The 13,836-nt window shown below is 51.5% G+C and overlaps 18 non-coding genes across 18 annotated transcripts; 14 read left to right on the plus strand and 4 right to left on the minus strand.

The window, feature by feature from the left end:
• Positions 1-382: 382 nt before the first annotated feature.
• Positions 383-454, minus strand: Trnag-ucc. Its single transcript has one exon. It is a non-coding gene; the product is annotated as a tRNA-Gly (tRNA).
• Positions 455-795: 341 nt separating this feature from the next.
• On the plus strand, positions 796-866 carry Trnag-gcc. The gene has a single exon. It is a non-coding gene; the product is annotated as a tRNA-Gly (tRNA).
• Positions 867-1,159: 293 nt separating this feature from the next.
• On the plus strand, positions 1,160-1,232 carry Trnam-cau. The gene has a single exon. It is a non-coding gene; the product is annotated as a tRNA-Met (tRNA).
• A 281-nt stretch (positions 1,233-1,513) lies between these two features.
• Positions 1,514-1,585, plus strand: Trnae-uuc. The gene has a single exon. It is a non-coding gene; the product is annotated as a tRNA-Glu (tRNA).
• Positions 1,586-1,783: 198 nt separating this feature from the next.
• On the plus strand, positions 1,784-1,857 carry Trnai-aau. The gene has a single exon. It is a non-coding gene; the product is annotated as a tRNA-Ile (tRNA).
• Positions 1,858-2,433: 576 nt separating this feature from the next.
• On the minus strand, positions 2,434-2,505 carry Trnag-ucc. Its single transcript has one exon. It is a non-coding gene; the product is annotated as a tRNA-Gly (tRNA).
• Positions 2,506-2,846: 341 nt separating this feature from the next.
• Positions 2,847-2,917, plus strand: Trnag-gcc. Its single transcript has one exon. It is a non-coding gene; the product is annotated as a tRNA-Gly (tRNA).
• A 293-nt stretch (positions 2,918-3,210) lies between these two features.
• Positions 3,211-3,283, plus strand: Trnam-cau. The gene has a single exon. It is a non-coding gene; the product is annotated as a tRNA-Met (tRNA).
• A 281-nt stretch (positions 3,284-3,564) lies between these two features.
• Trnae-uuc lies at positions 3,565-3,636 on the plus strand. The gene has a single exon. It is a non-coding gene; the product is annotated as a tRNA-Glu (tRNA).
• Positions 3,637-3,834: 198 nt separating this feature from the next.
• Trnai-aau lies at positions 3,835-3,908 on the plus strand. The gene has a single exon. It is a non-coding gene; the product is annotated as a tRNA-Ile (tRNA).
• Positions 3,909-4,484: 576 nt separating this feature from the next.
• Trnag-ucc lies at positions 4,485-4,556 on the minus strand. Its single transcript has one exon. It is a non-coding gene; the product is annotated as a tRNA-Gly (tRNA).
• A 341-nt stretch (positions 4,557-4,897) lies between these two features.
• Positions 4,898-4,968, plus strand: Trnag-gcc. Its single transcript has one exon. It is a non-coding gene; the product is annotated as a tRNA-Gly (tRNA).
• A 293-nt stretch (positions 4,969-5,261) lies between these two features.
• Positions 5,262-5,334, plus strand: Trnam-cau. Its single transcript has one exon. It is a non-coding gene; the product is annotated as a tRNA-Met (tRNA).
• A 281-nt stretch (positions 5,335-5,615) lies between these two features.
• On the plus strand, positions 5,616-5,687 carry Trnae-uuc. The gene has a single exon. It is a non-coding gene; the product is annotated as a tRNA-Glu (tRNA).
• Positions 5,688-12,548: 6,861 nt separating this feature from the next.
• Trnag-ucc lies at positions 12,549-12,620 on the minus strand. Its single transcript has one exon. It is a non-coding gene; the product is annotated as a tRNA-Gly (tRNA).
• Positions 12,621-12,961: 341 nt separating this feature from the next.
• Trnag-gcc lies at positions 12,962-13,032 on the plus strand. Its single transcript has one exon. It is a non-coding gene; the product is annotated as a tRNA-Gly (tRNA).
• Positions 13,033-13,325: 293 nt separating this feature from the next.
• Positions 13,326-13,398, plus strand: Trnam-cau. The gene has a single exon. It is a non-coding gene; the product is annotated as a tRNA-Met (tRNA).
• A 281-nt stretch (positions 13,399-13,679) lies between these two features.
• Positions 13,680-13,751, plus strand: Trnae-uuc. The gene has a single exon. It is a non-coding gene; the product is annotated as a tRNA-Glu (tRNA).
• Positions 13,752-13,836: the final 85 nt, after the last annotated feature.

A 13,836-nucleotide genomic window follows, 5' to 3' on the forward strand; every position in this document is an offset into this window, starting at 1 on the left:
AACAACTTTGGCCCTTGTCAGTACTTGGGCGGGTGAGCGCATGGGAACACAGGGCAGTATTGGCAGTTTTACTTCCTATTTTTGTTTCTCCTTTGTTTTCGGAGCTACAGCCCGATTCGGCCAGGGAGACGCCACCGTGAAATGAAGGGGGCGTGCTGTGTGTCCATCGCCTCGCCTCGCCTCTCCTTACCTCTCTCAGTCGTTTCTCGTGCTTGTCGTTTTGATATAGGCCGATTTGAGAGCGTCAGCTCTCGCGTCAGCTGAGCAAAGTCGAGACAAGTCGAGACACACTAAGGGCTGGTATGCAGCGAGTAAGAGGGCGAAAAAACAATAGTTTAAGAGCGCGTGGCAAAAGTACTCATACGCGAAATTAAAAGCCTGCTGCGGTGGCCGGGAATCGAACCCGGATCAACTGCTTGGAAGGCAACTATGCTGACCATTACACCACCACCGCACAAGCGAGCGCCCCGCCACCGCGCTGAGTCGGCTTCCCGCCTGTCGGCAGCGGCCGAAGGTGATCGTACCCGGCAGGCGCATTTCGAGGCAGGCTAGGGGAGCACATCCAGACGCATTCGGACAGCGTATCCGCGCACATTTCGCATCCTTTGGCAAGAGTCGGCGCCGGCGGCGCAAGAGTACGCAGAGGACCGCGTTCTGGCGGCATCTTTAAGCAGTGCAGTGCAGGATTCAGCGTCTGCAGCATCTTCTCCACAGAATGCTACGGCGCTTGACGGCAGTCCCACTTTCCCTTGAGACATCTGCTCGGGAAGCAGCGTGAAGGTACCGCTGGCCCGAGCATCGGTGGTTCAGTGGTAGAATGCTCGCCTGCCACGCGGGCGGCCCGGGTTCGATTCCCGGCCGATGCATCATTTTGTTTTTTCTCCGGTAGGGGTGCTGCGTGTCTTTCGCACTCGAACTGCGTGAGCCATGAGAATGAACCGCGGGATTCCGTGTGGAAAGAACCAATCATGCAGCGCGGACGACTGCTCGTTTGGACTCCTGCGTGCTATTGTACATACTGGCGTCGGCCTAGCATCGCAAGTTGCCTGCCGCGCCGTGAATGCACGTGTAGCAACAGAAAAAATGAGCCAGGGAGTGCAGACTCTCTACCTCTTGTATTCGGTACTTACCAAGATTCCAGAAGGTCTAACGATCGCCTGCCTCGGTAGCGCAGTAGGCAGCGCGTAAGTCTCATAATCTTAAGGTCGTGAGTTCGATCCTCACCCGGGGCATCTAATTTTCTGTGACTGAAGGTGGTGCTGTTGCTAGGGCGCCAACTTATTTCTTGTTTGTTATCCGCAACGTTTCAACGCTTCAGCGGGAAAATGTTTACTTCCTGTTATTGCTACATACAGCTTCCCTATTCCTCTTCTCCCAGCAGAGCATGAAGCCAAAAGCATTGCTCTGCGACGTTTGAGGTGCGCGCCTTGCCAGTCAGTATGTGCAAAGATGCTCGCAAAGAGAGCGACAATGCGACAAGCGACCGTACGAACGGTCGAATGAAACGGCCGCATCCGGTGTGGTCTAGTGGCTAGGATACCTGGCTTTCACCCAGGAGGCCCGGGTTCGATTCCCGGTACCGGAACGGAATTTTTTCCACACGAATCGTGACAAGTTTGAGCTGTCCGAGCGGCCGTTTCCCGTCCTGCTCGCAATATAGCTACTGTTTCGTGACCGTCAGCAGAATATAGACTAGGGAAGCAGACACACGACGACCATAGGAATGGTGTATGGCTTCATGCCACCTGATTCCAGCGTAGGGCTGAGCAACTGCATCTGCCGAGGCCCGTTAGCTCAGTTGGTTAGAGCGTCGTGCTAATAACGCGAAGGTCGTGGGTTCGATCCCCCCACGGGCCACTTCTCTTTTACTACTGCGAAAAGGCAGCGCCGATTTCAGCTGGCGAGTGTGATGACCAAATGATCATCACCCTGCGTGGAAGTTGACAGAGGATCCGAACCCGACTCGTCGGGAAGCACTACAGCATTCACTCGGCAATGGCCATAATATCTTGAATACACTGGTTAGAGAAAATGTCCGATTGCCGATGCGTAACAACTTTGGCCCTTGTCAGTACTTGGGCGGGTGAGCGCATGGGAACACAGGGCAGTATTGGCAGTTTTACTTCCTATTTTTGTTTCTCCTTTGTTTTCGGAGCTACAGCCCGATTCGGCCAGGGAGACGCCACCGTGAAATGAAGGGGGCGTGCTGTGTGTCCATCGCCTCGCCTCGCCTCTCCTTACCTCTCTCAGTCGTTTCTCGTGCTTGTCGTTTTGATATAGGCCGATTTGAGAGCGTCAGCTCTCGCGTCAGCTGAGCAAAGTCGAGACAAGTCGAGACACACTAAGGGCTGGTATGCAGCGAGTAAGAGGGCGAAAAAACAATAGTTTAAGAGCGCGTGGCAAAAGTACTCATACGCGAAATTAAAAGCCTGCTGCGGTGGCCGGGAATCGAACCCGGATCAACTGCTTGGAAGGCAACTATGCTGACCATTACACCACCACCGCACAAGCGAGCGCCCCGCCACCGCGCTGAGTCGGCTTCCCGCCTGTCGGCAGCGGCCGAAGGTGATCGTACCCGGCAGGCGCATTTCGAGGCAGGCTAGGGGAGCACATCCAGACGCATTCGGACAGCGTATCCGCGCACATTTCGCATCCTTTGGCAAGAGTCGGCGCCGGCGGCGCAAGAGTACGCAGAGGACCGCGTTCTGGCGGCATCTTTAAGCAGTGCAGTGCAGGATTCAGCGTCTGCAGCATCTTCTCCACAGAATGCTACGGCGCTTGACGGCAGTCCCACTTTCCCTTGAGACATCTGCTCGGGAAGCAGCGTGAAGGTACCGCTGGCCCGAGCATCGGTGGTTCAGTGGTAGAATGCTCGCCTGCCACGCGGGCGGCCCGGGTTCGATTCCCGGCCGATGCATCATTTTGTTTTTTCTCCGGTAGGGGTGCTGCGTGTCTTTCGCACTCGAACTGCGTGAGCCATGAGAATGAACCGCGGGATTCCGTGTGGAAAGAACCAATCATGCAGCGCGGACGACTGCTCGTTTGGACTCCTGCGTGCTATTGTACATACTGGCGTCGGCCTAGCATCGCAAGTTGCCTGCCGCGCCGTGAATGCACGTGTAGCAACAGAAAAAATGAGCCAGGGAGTGCAGACTCTCTACCTCTAGTATTCGGTACTTACCAAGATTCCAGAAGGTCTAACGATCGCCTGCCTCGGTAGCGCAGTAGGCAGCGCGTAAGTCTCATAATCTTAAGGTCGTGAGTTCGATCCTCACCCGGGGCATCTAATTTTCTGTGACTGAAGGTGGTGCTGTTGCTAGGGCGCCAACTTATTTCTTGTTTGTTATCCGCAACGTTTCAACGCTTCAGCGGGAAAATGTTTACTTCCTGTTATTGCTACATACAGCTTCCCTATTCCTCTTCTCCCAGCAGAGCATGAAGCCAAAAGCATTGCTCTGCGACGTTTGAGGTGCGCGCCTTGCCAGTCAGTATGTGCAAAGATGCTCGCAAAGAGAGCGACAATGCGACAAGCGACCGTACGAACGGTCGAATGAAACGGCCGCATCCGGTGTGGTCTAGTGGCTAGGATACCTGGCTTTCACCCAGGAGGCCCGGGTTCGATTCCCGGTACCGGAACGGAATTTTTTCCACACGAATCGTGACAAGTTTGAGCTGTCCGAGCGGCCGTTTCCCGTCCTGCTCGCAATATAGCTACTGTTTCGTGACCGTCAGCAGAATATAGACTAGGGAAGCAGACACACGACGACCATAGGAATGGTGTATGGCTTCATGCCACCTGATTCCAGCGTAGGGCTGAGCAACTGCATCTGCCGAGGCCCGTTAGCTCAGTTGGTTAGAGCGTCGTGCTAATAACGCGAAGGTCGTGGGTTCGATCCCCCCACGGGCCACTTCTCTTTTACTACTGCGAAAAGGCAGCGCCGATTTCAGCTGGCGAGTGTGATGACCAAATGATCATCACCCTGCGTGGAAGTTGACAGAGGATCCGAACCCGACTCGTCGGGAAGCACTACAGCATTCACTCGGCAATGGCCATAATATCTTGAATACACTGGTTAGAGAAAATGTCCGATTGCCGATGCGTAACAACTTTGGCCCTTGTCAGTACTTGGGCGGGTGAGCGCATGGGAACACAGGGCAGTATTGGCAGTTTTACTTCCTATTTTTGTTTCTCCTTTGTTTTCGGAGCTACAGCCCGATTCGGCCAGGGAGACGCCACCGTGAAATGAAGGGGGCGTGCTGTGTGTCCATCGCCTCGCCTCGCCTCTCCTTACCTCTCTCAGTCGTTTCTCGTGCTTGTCGTTTTGATATAGGCCGATTTGAGAGCGTCAGCTCTCGCGTCAGCTGAGCAAAGTCGAGACAAGTCGAGACACACTAAGGGCTGGTATGCAGCGAGTAAGAGGGCGAAAAAACAATAGTTTAAGAGCGCGTGGCAAAAGTACTCATACGCGAAATTAAAAGCCTGCTGCGGTGGCCGGGAATCGAACCCGGATCAACTGCTTGGAAGGCAACTATGCTGACCATTACACCACCACCGCACAAGCGAGCGCCCCGCCACCGCGCTGAGTCGGCTTCCCGCCTGTCGGCAGCGGCCGAAGGTGATCGTACCCGGCAGGCGCATTTCGAGGCAGGCTAGGGGAGCACATCCAGACGCATTCGGACAGCGTATCCGCGCACATTTCGCATCCTTTGGCAAGAGTCGGCGCCGGCGGCGCAAGAGTACGCAGAGGACCGCGTTCTGGCGGCATCTTTAAGCAGTGCAGTGCAGGATTCAGCGTCTGCAGCATCTTCTCCACAGAATGCTACGGCGCTTGACGGCAGTCCCACTTTCCCTTGAGACATCTGCTCGGGAAGCAGCGTGAAGGTACCGCTGGCCCGAGCATCGGTGGTTCAGTGGTAGAATGCTCGCCTGCCACGCGGGCGGCCCGGGTTCGATTCCCGGCCGATGCATCATTTTGTTTTTTCTCCGGTAGGGGTGCTGCGTGTCTTTCGCACTCGAACTGCGTGAGCCATGAGAATGAACCGCGGGATTCCGTGTGGAAAGAACCAATCATGCAGCGCGGACGACTGCTCGTTTGGACTCCTGCGTGCTATTGTACATACTGGCGTCGGCCTAGCATCGCAAGTTGCCTGCCGCGCCGTGAATGCACGTGTAGCAACAGAAAAAATGAGCCAGGGAGTGCAGACTCTCTACCACTTGTATTCGGTACTTACCAAGATTCCAGAAGGTCTAACGATCGCCTGCCTCGGTAGCGCAGTAGGCAGCGCGTAAGTCTCATAATCTTAAGGTCGTGAGTTCGATCCTCACCCGGGGCATCTAATTTTCTGTGACTGAAGGTGGTGCTGTTGCTAGGGCGCCAACTTATTTCTTGTTTGTTATCGGCAACGTTTCAACGCTTCAGCGGGAAAATGTTTACTTCCTGTTATTGCTACATACAGCTTCCCTATTCCTCTTCTCCCAGCAGAGCATGAAGCCAAAAGCATTGCTCTGCGACGTTTGAGGTGCGCGCCTTGCCAGTCAGTATGTGCAAAGATGCTCGCAAAGAGAGCGACAATGCGACAAGCGACCGTACGAACGGTCGAATGAAACGGCCGCATCCGGTGTGGTCTAGTGGCTAGGATACCTGGCTTTCACCCAGGAGGCCCGGGTTCGATTCCCGGTACCGGAACGGAATTTTTTCCACACGAATCGTGACAAGTTTGAGCTGTCCGAGCGGCCGTTTCCCGTCCTGCTCGCAATATAGCTACTGTTTCGTGACCGTCAGCAGAATATAGACTAGGGAAGCAGACACACGACGACCATAGGAATGGTGTATGGCTTCATGCCACCTGATTCCAGCGTAGGGCTGAGCAACTGCATCTGCCGAGGCCCGTTAGCTCAGTTAGTTGCGCTTGAGCCGCGACAGCGATCGGACGTGCCTAAACTTCCGTGCCGTCGTAGCGCCGCAAGCCGTGTTTTGATCGTTTCTTGTGTCTGTGATTGTGCGTTTTCTCGTAGTATTTTGAGTTTTTGTCTCTTCTCGTCGTCTTGTTTATCTTACTAGCGGTTTCGGCCGCTTATCGTTACAGTTATGGCTAAATCGGTTCCCCGAAAGAATACATTGTGTTTTGAGTTTGACAAGGCATCGCGTCGTGTGCAACCAAGCTCCCTGGAAATTCATGATTGGATTGTGGATATAATTGGGATAACGTCCGACCAGGTTCACACAGCGTACTATGATATGGCGGATTACTGTTTCTTTGTCAAGTTTCTCACTCCGTTGCAACTGGAGAAAATCTTGCAGAAAACTGGAGGAAAGGCGGAATTCCATCATCGAGACCAGTCGGTGAGTACCGTGATAATCACCAATGCTGATGTAGAGTATAAGCAGGTTCGGGTATTCAATTTGCCACCAGAAGTTGACGATTACCTGTTGAAGGATGTTCTTGCTAAATACGGTGATATTCGACAAATCAGAATGGAAAAATGGTCTAGCCAACACAAATTGCAATGCTACAGTGGGGTTCGTTCTGTTGATATGAGCATTAAAGTTAATATTCCCTCGAATATCGTGGTCTGTGGCTATAAAGCACATGTCGTTTATAGTGGGCAAGTAGAAACTTGTTATATTTGTAACGAGAGCGGTCACTTACGCAGTGATTGTCCTCGGCGTGTTTTCGTGCTTAAAAACTCCTTACAAAAACGCCAGAGGTTGACACTAGCTGATATTATGACCCAACATCAGAAGTTGGGGGAGACAACTTTGCAACACAGTACGTCAGAGGCCGTTGAACCCGATCTTAGCAACGAGTCCTTCCCGCCTTTAGCACAAAAGAGCGAGAAGCTTCCACTTGCTGTTAGCACAACGTTATCGGTCGGTAACAAACGACGCCGTACCTGTGACGATAGTGGAACTGATGAAGAGTTGTCGGCCAACGACCAGATATCTGTCACGGACGCGAACCCTCCCTCGCAGGAAACCCTTGCCGTGGACAGCATAGGTGAGGGCTCCGACGCCGCTGCTTCCCCGGCGGCGTCGGTCAACAACGGTGTCGACCAGTGTTTACAGCTGACTGTTGTGACGCCGCCGGCCGGCCCGCCACTACACGACTTGGATGCCCAACAAGTGGACGACCGTCCGATGTCGGCTCTACAGACACCCGACGAGGACGTTGGTCCGGAGACCGTTGTAAACACCAACCTGCCCGTCGCTGAACACAACCAACCTGAGAGGCCGGAAGACTGTTTACCAACAGACCGTGTGAATACAAACAAACACACCTTGCTTTCTGCCGCCGCGATTTCGCACGAGTTAGCTACAGTGGAGGAAGCCGGCACTCCGACTACCGATTTCAGTCATGATCCGCCCACCCCACCTTCTGCCATGGAACTCCCGACTGGTGGACGACGGAAAACTAAACCCAAACCAAATGTCTCCGCAGCCCGAAGAAAGACTCCGAACAAAGGAGCCGCGGAATCTGGACGCGAACCTGGCACTGTAAATTTGCAGTCTGACAGTGCGATGGACTGGGCCGCTAATGCAATGCAGCTTTCTTCCTCCTTCGATGGGCACGACCCAGGCATATAAATTTCTATCTCTTAATATTAACAAGATCACTTCAGCTTTGAAAACAGCGTTGTTGCGACAGTTTATCTACGACTCTGAAGCCGATGTTGTACTCCTACAGGAAGTGTCTATGTTAAGTCTCACCGTCCCTGGTTTTCATACGATAGCAAATGTAACGAAAGACACGAGCACCGGCACAGCCATTTTATTACGCGAGGGCATCCCTGTTCGAAGTATTGAAATACTCGAGTGTGGTAGAGGTATTGCCTGTCAAATTTTTGACGTCACCATAGTGAACATCTACGCACCGTCTGGTTCAACTCGCAAATCCGACAGAGCCAAATTTTTCAAAGAAGACATCATCTATTTGTTGCGACGGAACCCATCACAATTCATCCTTAGTGGCGACTTCAATTGTGTCCTCAATCGAAAAGATCAGTCTCCGAACTTCAATTACTGTCGGGAATTGCATGATCTGGTACGTCATCTGCGAATGCAGGATGCATGGGAACTCAAGAACCCCACTAAGGTTAAATTTACGTACTTTACTTCGACGGCATGCAGCCGCCTTGATCGGTTGTACGTCACGGAGAATATCTGCCATCGTGTTCTCGACACGGATGTCATTCCAGCTAGCTTTTCAGACCATTGTGCCCTTTCCGTAACGATCAGTTTAGACAGACAACGGACTCACCGATTCCGGAATCAATGGAGCCTCAATGTTTCTCTCCTGACGGATAATTACATACAAGATGTTATTCATGCGACGTGGACGGACTGTCTCAAGCGACGTTGTAAGTACGCTACCAATATCGCCTGGTGGAATGAGGTAGTCAAACGGAGGATGAGACAAACTCTGAAAAATTATGGCTGGCAACGAGCCCAGGATACCAAACGAACCATCGATTTTTACCAGACGGTATTGCGGGAGTTGTATACGCAAGTAACCGTAACGAATACGAACTTGGAAGGGATCAAGAAAATCAAGGCCAAACTACTAGCCATAAAGCGTACACAACTTGCGGGGCTGCAGACCAAAGCTCACACTAAGTCGCTCCAGGAAGACGAAGTCACGTCCCTGTACCACCTTATCAAGCACCGTGCGAACCGCCAGAGAACGTTTATTGAGGAACTTGAGACCGCTGATGGGGTCCTCCTCACTCATCAGAGGGATATCCTTCGCGCCGTTGCCGAATATTTTACTCAACTGTACTCGCAATGTGCTACCCGTGGGACTGTTGACACTGTGGCTTTCTGTACTCCACCTTCAGAAGTCACGCACGCCGATAACTGCGCGATATTGCAAGATTTTGATGCGGATGACGTCCTGGACCTGATCACTAGTTCCCCGTCACAAAAATCCCCCGGCCCTGATGGGCTGCCGAAAGAATTCTATGTGCGCTTCTGGCCTCTCATTGGACAAGCCTTTACAACAGTCCTCAACGAGGTGATGCGCGGGACTCCCTTGCCAGCAGACCTCAAGGAAGGCAGAACTGTCTTGATTCCCAAACGCAAACACCGGAAAGATCTTGATCATTATCGTCCGATAACTCTACTCAATTTCGATTATAAAACTTTTGCCAGAGCACTACATAGCAGACTAACGGCGGTGGTGAAAAAGGTGGTCCAAAATCATCAATCCTGTTTCCCTGGTCGGTCCATTATGACACCCGTCTCGGAATATAGAGACATTATTTCAATAGCATCGGTGACTAACGTGAACTGTGCACTCTTATTTGTTGATTTTTCTAAAGCATTCGATCGTGTGAGTCATGATTATCTCATGCGTTTCCTGCAGCATTGTGGATTCAATGAATGCGTTATTGCCGTCATACGACACCTGATAACTGGTATCACAACAAAGGTTAGCGTCAATGGACAGCTCACGCAGCCTATAGAGATTCAAAGAGGGGTCCCGCAGGGGAGCCCCCTCTCCATGCTCTTGTTCGTGCTGGCGCTCGAACCATTCCTACGCTCCGTCGACGATAAACTGACCGGCCTGACCACGACCGGTCCTTCTTTTGTGGTTCGCGCTTACGCCGATGATGTCGGGGTTTTAATACGGGCCGAAGAAGAAATACCCATCCTTAAGTCCGAAATTGATGACTACTGCCGTGTCTCTGGAGCACGAATCAACACCGATAAATGCAGATTCGTCAAAATCCGTGGATTGGCAAACGTAACCGTCCCGTGGGCACAAACTGCGGAAACCCACACAACCTTAGGTATGATTGTCGATCAATGCCCACTGAAAATGTGTGCCAAAAATTGGCGGCGGATCGCCGATTCCATGCACGGCGCTATTCGCGAACACAACTGGCGGTCTATCAACCTGCTTCAACGAATTCGTCTCCTCGACACTTACATTTTCAGTAAAGCCTACTACATGGCCCAAATTTTTCCGATTCCAAAGTTACAGGCGAAGCGACTTATGAAAATCTCCAACTATTTTCTCTGGAAAGGGAACATTTTTAAATCGAAATATACCACATTGACCATGCCACGGAAGGCTGGAGAACTCAATTTACCAGACATCGACAGGAAGTGTACGGCCTTGTACATCAAACGCATTACCATGTTGTTGAGGAACGAACCGCTGAGTGTCACTCATTGGCTCTTTCACATTTTACGTCCTATAGATCTCCGTCCACCCACTGCTGTAGGACACATCAATTTTCAACTAAAACATGTCCGGTACTATTATCTCGAAGTAAGTTACATCGGGGGCGCCGTTGTTCACAGGTCGGATTTATCGGCAAAGGTTCTGCTCGACAGATGGCATCGAACTATGATACACCACCCCATGGAAATCAAACACCCAAGTGTCCAATGGAATATAGTCTGGCACAACATCAGTTTATCCATCCATACTTCCGTTGTGGCATCCACGTGGTATCAGGTTGTTAATAGTGTTATCCCCACAAATGAACGGTTGCACCGCATAGGCTTACAAGACAGTGATCGATGTGCGCGTTGTGGCCTGGTCGACACCTTACGCCACAGATTTACATGCGGTGGCCATCTACTTAACTGGAAATGGGTGCAACAACGTTTGGGTCTCTTAACTCGCAGCAGTGCGGCCAGTCACTCCACCGATTTCCTCCTCTGGCCAGACACCACATATTATCCTGCGACCAAGAACAACACTGTGATGTGGCTACTGGGACACTATGTGACATATGTTATTTGCCACAATGGCGACGACGATCTCGTAAGTTTTGAAACTTACATGCGAACAGCACAGTGGCAAATGACGCGGTTCTCCGCAGTCAAAAAACATTTTGGAAACATGATCGCCATTATTTTTGAAAAGCAAGGTGTTGGATAACACCTCCTCACTCTGCATTGGTACCGTTCCTCGTCAACGACCGGCCCTACAGATTAAACAATAAGAGAACCTCGGCAGCGACAGGCACCGATTCCTGAATTCGGATTCTCAGACATATCCTCACGAGAATATGTAAAGTAAACACAAAAACTAAAAAAAAAAAAGTGGCGCAATTGGTTAGCGCACGGTACTTATAAAAAATAAAAAAAAAAAACAAAAGTGGCGCAATTGGTTAGCGCACGGTACTTATAAGGCAGTAGCCGTGAGCAATGCCGGGGTTGTGAGTTCGAGCCTCACCTGGGGCATACTTTTATTTCGTAGCAGCTGACTCTGACAGCATCGGGACGCTAGATACAAAAAAAAAAAAAAAAAAAAAAAAAAAAAAAAAAAAAAAAAAAAAAAAAAAGTGGTTAAGGCGTCTGACTAGAAATCAGATTCCCTCTGGGAGCGTAGGTTCGAGTCCTACCGACTGCGTTTCTTTTTTGTGTCAAGAGGTGGAGAACATCTCCAACGGAACGGTGAAAAAAAAAAAAAAAAAAAAAAAAATGGATAAGGCGTCGGACTTCGGATCCGAAGATTGCAGGTTCGAATCCTGTCACGGTCGTGTTTTTCCAATTCTGCAAAAGAAACACACCGTTTTAGTGTAGCTATTGAGCAGTACGAAATCGTCTGAATGTTGCTGTTGTCCATTTCCTGCTTGGAGATGCACTTGAGCTTGATACACACACAGCCAGAACGGTGTTATCTAGCGAAATGGTCGGCTGAGTGCCGTCACCGCGAGTTTTGGCTGGCATTTGCGCATCTAAGACAGCGTCGGAAAGTAAGCCGTTCGGCTTCTGAGTCAAATCAAATATGTGTGTTAATTTTGACACCACTAGCGCTGCAGGTTTTCATGCAATTCCTGTACCTCTCAGAAATGATTATGAAATAAAACTGAAGTACGTGACGTGTGTGACGCTAGGAAAACATTAGGCAGCATGGAGAGATTCTAAAAAAAAAAAAAAAAAAAAAAAAAAAAAGTTGGTTAGAGCGTCGTGCTAATAACGCGAAGGTCGTGGGTTCGATCCCCCCACGGGCCACTTCTCTTTTACTACTGCGAAAAGGCAGCGCCGATTTCAGCTGGCGAGTGTGATGACCAAATGATCATCACCCTGCGTGGAAGTTGACAGAGGATCCGAACCCGACTCGTCGGGAAGCACTACAGCATTCACTCGGCAATGGCCATAATATCTTGAATACACTGGTTAGAGAAAATGTCCGATTGCCGATGCGTAACAACTTTGGCCCTTGTCAGTACTTGGGCGGGTGAGCGCATGGGAACACAGGGCAGTATTGGCAGTTTTACTTCCTATTTTTGTTTCTCCTTTGTTTTCGGAGCTACAGCCCGATTCGGCCAGGGAGACGCCACCGTGAAATGAAGGGGGCGTGCTGTGTGTCCATCGCCTCGCCTCGCCTCTCCTTACCTCTCTCAGTCGTTTCTCGTGCTTGTCGTTTTGATATAGGCCGATTTGAGAGCGTCAGCTCTCGCGTCAGCTGAGCAAAGTCGAGACAAGTCGAGACACACTAAGGGCTGGTATGCAGCGAGTAAGAGGGCGAAAAAACAATAGTTTAAGAGCGCGTGGCAAAAGTACTCATACGCGAAATTAAAAGCCTGCTGCGGTGGCCGGGAATCGAACCCGGATCAACTGCTTGGAAGGCAACTATGCTGACCATTACACCACCACCGCACAAGCGAGCGCCCCGCCACCGCGCTGAGTCGGCTTCCCGCCTGTCGGCAGCGGCCGAAGGTGATCGTACCCGGCAGGCGCATTTCGAGGCAGGCTAGGGGAGCACATCCAGACGCATTCGGACAGCGTATCCGCGCACATTTCGCATCCTTTGGCAAGAGTCGGCGCCGGCGGCGCAAGAGTACGCAGAGGACCGCGTTCTGGCGGCATCTTTAAGCAGTGCAGTGCAGGATTCAGCGTCTGCAGCATCTTCTCCACAGAATGCTACGGCGCTTGACGGCAGTCCCACTTTCCCTTGAGACATCTGCTCGGGAAGCAGCGTGAAGGTACCGCTGGCCCGAGCATCGGTGGTTCAGTGGTAGAATGCTCGCCTGCCACGCGGGCGGCCCGGGTTCGATTCCCGGCCGATGCATCATTTTGTTTTTTCTCCGGTAGGGGTGCTGCGTGTCTTTCGCACTCGAACTGCGTGAGCCATGAGAATGAACCGCGGGATTCCGTGTGGAAAGAACCAATCATGCAGCGCGGACGACTGCTCGTTTGGACTCCTGCGTGCTATTGTACATACTGGCGTCGGCCTAGCATCGCAAGTTGCCTGCCGCGCCGTGAATGCACGTGTAGCAACAGAAAAAATGAGCCAGGGAGTGCAGACTCTCTACCACTTGTATTCGGTACTTACCAAGATTCCAGAAGGTCTAACGATCGCCTGCCTCGGTAGCGCAGTAGGCAGCGCGTAAGTCTCATAATCTTAAGGTCGTGAGTTCGATCCTCACCCGGGGCATCTAATTTTCTGTGACTGAAGGTGGTGCTGTTGCTAGGGCGCCAACTTATTTCTTGTTTGTTATCCGCAACGTTTCAACGCTTCAGCGGGAAAATGTTTACTTCCTGTTATTGCTACATACAGCTTCCCTATTCCTCTTCTCCCAGCAGAGCATGAAGCCAAAAGCATTGCTCTGCGACGTTTGAGGTGCGCGCCTTGCCAGTCAGTATGTGCAAAGATGCTCGCAAAGAGAGCGACAATGCGACAAGCGACCGTACGAACGGTCGAATGAAACGGCCGCATCCGGTGTGGTCTAGTGGCTAGGATACCTGGCTTTCACCCAGGAGGCCCGGGTTCGATTCCCGGTACCGGAACGGAATTTTTTCCACACGAATCGTGACAAGTTTGAGCTGTCCGAGCGGCCGTTTCCCGTCCTGCTCGCAATATAGCTACTGTTTC

This window comes from Schistocerca americana, unplaced genomic scaffold (genome assembly GCF_021461395.2).
Source record: "Schistocerca americana isolate TAMUIC-IGC-003095 unplaced genomic scaffold, iqSchAmer2.1 HiC_scaffold_116, whole genome shotgun sequence".
NCBI classification, from domain to species: domain Eukaryota; kingdom Metazoa; phylum Arthropoda; class Insecta; order Orthoptera; family Acrididae; genus Schistocerca; species Schistocerca americana.